Source organism: Cynocephalus volans, chromosome 4 (assembly GCF_027409185.1).
Source record: "Cynocephalus volans isolate mCynVol1 chromosome 4, mCynVol1.pri, whole genome shotgun sequence".
Classification (NCBI taxonomy): domain Eukaryota; kingdom Metazoa; phylum Chordata; class Mammalia; order Dermoptera; family Cynocephalidae; genus Cynocephalus; species Cynocephalus volans.
Window position 1 is genome coordinate 148,004,330 of NC_084463.1, and position 4,744 is coordinate 148,009,073.

General features: G+C 35.3%; 1 pseudogene; it reads right to left on the reverse strand.

The window, feature by feature from the left end:
• Positions 1-1,962: 1,962 nt before the first annotated feature.
• On the reverse strand, positions 1,963-2,941 carry LOC134377264 (olfactory receptor 1165-like; annotated as a pseudogene).
• Positions 2,942-4,744: the final 1,803 nt, after the last annotated feature.

Genomic DNA, 4,744 nt, shown 5'->3' on the forward strand with positions numbered 1-4,744 from the left:
AGCAAGAAAAATAATTAAAAGGAAAAATTTCAAAAAGAAAAAAAATAACATATTTAATCAGAGAGAATATTATATACATGTGGATAATGCAAAATAATCTGCAAATAAACTATAAAATTAATAAGAGATTTTGTTAAAGTTGCCAGGAAAAAATCAACATAAAATGCATAATGTACTAAGATTTAAAAACACGTTTGTCAATAGATATGAAAAATAGCATTAAAAATACCACGTACCCATTCAATTATTTAATAAAATGTGTGCAAAATCATTCCAAAAAGGTACACAACAAAACTTTTATTATAAACATTGTAGTAAATCTAAATTATTGAAAGATATAGTAAGGTTATGATTTAGAAGTCTTGGCCATAGAAATTTGCCATTTCTTTCAAAATGTATCTGTAAATTTACTGTAATGCTGCCATAAATGCAAACCATTATAATGCTAAAATTTGATCAGAGAGATTAAGTCCTCAAAATATCCCAATTACATCCTAATAAAAATAACAAATTTTCAGGAGTTGCTGTACTGGGTATCAAAACTTATTAGTTATAGGTACTTGTGACTATAAAAGAAGTAGAATCATATATAGAATCTAGACAGTGATCAATACATATGTGAATATTGACTTTATGAAAATTATAACACTATAGAGAAGTGTATAGTGGAGTGACATTTCAATAAATAGTGTTGGGACAAATATGCATTCATAATTTAAAATACAAAGTAGGCCTAATTTCATATCACAGCAAAAATCAATTCTAGGTTAATCATAAAAAAATTATGTAAAAATCAATGTAAGAAGACAATGTAAAATTTATAATATAAAAGAAAACAAAATAGAGTATAGTATAAAAAAAAGAATAGTGTATATAATCTGGTGCAATACAATACATCAATTATGAAACTATCTTTATTATTTTGGAGGAAATTAATGTTTCTTAAATAAAATATTAAAAGCAGTTCCCTATATAAATGTACAATTAGATAAGTTATGCTTCATTAAAAATGAGGAAAGCTGTGCACCTAAATACATCAACAAGACAGTGAAAAGACAAATCACAGTGGGGCAGAAAATTCAACACATATATGTCATAATGGAACATATACTCTAAGATTCAACTTAGATAAATTTCATATAGAGGCAAAATTAAGATTTATACTCTCAGAATCTATACTTATGGGGTGCGCTGAGAGAGTAATTATTCTTTTTTTTTTTTTTTTTTTTTTTTTTTGGTGACCGGTAAGGGGATCACAACCCTTGGCTTGGTGTCGCCCACACCACGCTCAGCCAGTGAGCGTACCGGCCATTCCTATATAGGATCCGAACCCGTGGCGGGAGCACCGCTGTGCTCCCAGCTCCGCACTCTCCCGAGTGCGCCACAGGACCGGCCCGAGAATAATTATTCTGAATAGCTCAGTCTCCACAATGAATTTGTGTGGGGTAGGCACAGTGAATAGAAAAGGGCTTATGCACAATTTGCAAAGTGCTGATAATGTTCTGTCATTCCTTTTTTGGAAGAAGTGACATAGAGGATTATTATTCAAAAGTACTTATCTAAATTGTTGTCATAATTCACAATGACAGAGGGAAAGCAAGTGGAACAGGAGGGTAGCGTGTAAGGGTAACATATTTACAGTTTCTGATTAGATATAGACATCCTTAAAGGACCGTTATTTAGCCTACTACATCCTGGGAAGAATATAAAGAGAATATTTATCTCCTTTTCTTTTATTTTACTGACAGCTCATGGTTAATGCATAATGATATTTAATAGCTATGGATATATAAATTATCTAACTAATACCCTGAATCAATTTTATCTCGTTATTTGTAGAATTAATTAATAACCACCAAGGCAATGCATAAAGCACATTTTAAAAAATGAGTAGAAAATTGTGTGTGTGTGTGTGTGTGTGTGTGTGCGCGCGCGCGCGCGCGCGCGCGCGCATGCGCATGGTTACATCGAGTGAGAAAGCAATTCGATATGAACTAACTTCCTGACAGTCTCCTTCACATCCTTATTTCTAAGGCTGTAGATAAGAGGATTTAACATGGGGATCACAATGGAGTAAAACGCAGTGGCTACTTTAATGAAGAGCCATGAGCTCTTAGATTTGGGCACAGAGTAGAGAACAAAGAGAGTCCCATGGAAAATGGTGATGGCAGTCAGGTGGGAGGCACAGGTGGAGAAGGCTTTCTGAAGTCCACCTGTAGAAGGCATCTTGATGATAGTCACAACTAGAAAGACATAGGAGGTTAAAATGACCAGGAGGCTACATGCCTCACTGAATATTGAAATGACCGATACTGCCATCTGGCTGAAATAGGTGTCAGAGCAGGATACAGAGAGAATGGCAGAATATTCACAGCAAAAGTGATTTATGGTAGATCCACAGTAGGACAGTTTCAAAAGAGAATATGTGAGTATCAAGGAACCGAGTCCACCCCATATGTAAGTTCCAGCTACCAGGACAGCACAGAGCTTAGGAGACATAGTGACTGTGTACAGCAGGGGGTTACAAACAGCCACAAACCGGTCATAGGCCATCGCTGCTAACATGAACATTTCCACAATCACAAATGTGCAGGCAAAGAAAAATTGTGTTATGCATCCTTTGAAGGACATAGTTTTGTCTTTCCCAACTAAGATTTCTAGTAGTTTGGGTGTGACTACACTGGAATAACAAAAATCCAAAAAGGATAAATGACCGAGGAAAAAGTACATGGGTGTCTGAAGTTTGGGATTGAGCCTTATGACCACAATCATACCCAGGTTCCCCACCACAGTGACAGTGTAGATGGCCAAGAACAGCAGGAATAGGGGTGCCTGGAGGTGTGGGAACTCTGAGAAGCCCAAGAGGACAAAAGTGGCTCCAGCACTGTCATTTCCCTCGGTCAGCATCATCATTCCTGTTGGAGGAAATCAGAGAGTTCATCCTGAGCAGCCAGACATAACAGAGACAGTAGGAATGAGGGGATGGAGAAGGCTCCCGATGAGAAACAGCACCACCGAATGATGTGCAAAATATGCACCAATGTTTTATTTTTTGGCCTTTTTCCTGTGCCTCATTTGAATCTCTGGCCACTTACTGACTATTGGAACACAGAATGTCCCCTTTACCCATCAGTGACTCATCTCTTCATTTATAACACAAGAAATGTGGTTATCTCATGAAGTTAATTTACAAATTATATACATATATGTGCATACAAAATGCTTACAATATTTCTGCTCCTTATAAATAATTATGAACTAATACATGAATTTCATTTACAGTCTATTATTTGTAAAGGCAGAATAAAACAAATAAAGGAATCAGAGGGAAGCACATCTTAGTTCATGGCAATAGGACAGATCACAACTGTTGTGACTCAACAGAGCCTGCCACTGGGAATGTAAACAGTGTGTTTCTCTGAGGGTATTTCTCATTTCAAGACATGCGGGGACTGTGGTGCTAGTAAGTGCTCTCACTGAAAGTGGTGCTGAGCTGTCACTCCCAATTCTGTGTGACTATTTTCAAGTGTTAGCTTTTCTATAGATATCCCATAGGAAGCAGATAATGGTGCAAATTGAGAACAGGAAGTGGAAACCATTATGAGAGGAATCATAAAAGGAGCTTTCTCTTCTAACTCCCTTCTGAGTTTTCCTTCTATCTTTGATTCACATTTCCACCAATATCTGGATCCATGAACACAAAATCTTTATTTTCTCTCTTATTTTTCCCCCCAGGCCTTCTTTTTTTCCTCTGATTCTCTTTTAATTTCAGCTCTTCACACTGTCAGACAGGCAGTTAAGAGCAAAATGAAAGAAATTTTCAAAACGTGCTGCTGTATTTATTCCCACCCAAACTCCCATTACTCAGCTAGATAACCCTGGATCTTCAGCCTGCCTTCTCCCACCCTGCAAGACTGACATTTGTTAGATTCTATTTTAGAATGATGCTCAAATCCTCACACATTTTTCAAAATGACCTGTTTCCAAAACACAAGAAATCTAAATATTTCTGTCTGGATTTCCATAATAAATAATATGACTACATATCCAGACTCTTCACTGCTCCTCCTTTTATTTCACTCACACCAGCATTTTCAATCTTTCGTGCACAAACTTGTTATTTTACAATGTAATATCTTCATCAATTATTTCTTCTAACTTGAATGACCTCTTTCTGCAACAAAATCTAGGCATTCTTACCTTTTAATGACAAATTCCAGGCAACACTCTTCCAGAAATCTTTGGTGACTAATCCAGACTTCAAAGTTATACTGTTCTGACTGGTTTCCACCTACATGGTTTTTAAATCACAATTGTTATACAAAGTCTGATATATTTATCTATAATTTCATAAGTTTTTCAGTCTTCCCTTAAAACATTGTGAAAAATTGAGAACAAATAATTAATATTACTTTAATATTCACCCAAATGCCTAACCCTCATTAAAGTACATAAATGAGTTTCCAAGACAAATCCACATTGTTTCTTAAAGATGTATGAAATTAATCTCAGCATAATTAGTTGTATAGACTGTAGTGCCACTAAGTTCGCATCAGTGTTTCTATTTCTCATTTCAGAATTTACCAGAATTAAAATATAACACTTAATGTTTACATTAACAAGTCACTGGAAATCAGATATCCTTTTCAGAATTATTTATTGAAGGTTTCTTTGATTAAATTAATACAATTTTGAGCATTGTTTATCAAAAATGTGAATTTTTATAAAAATTGTTCTCATTTAT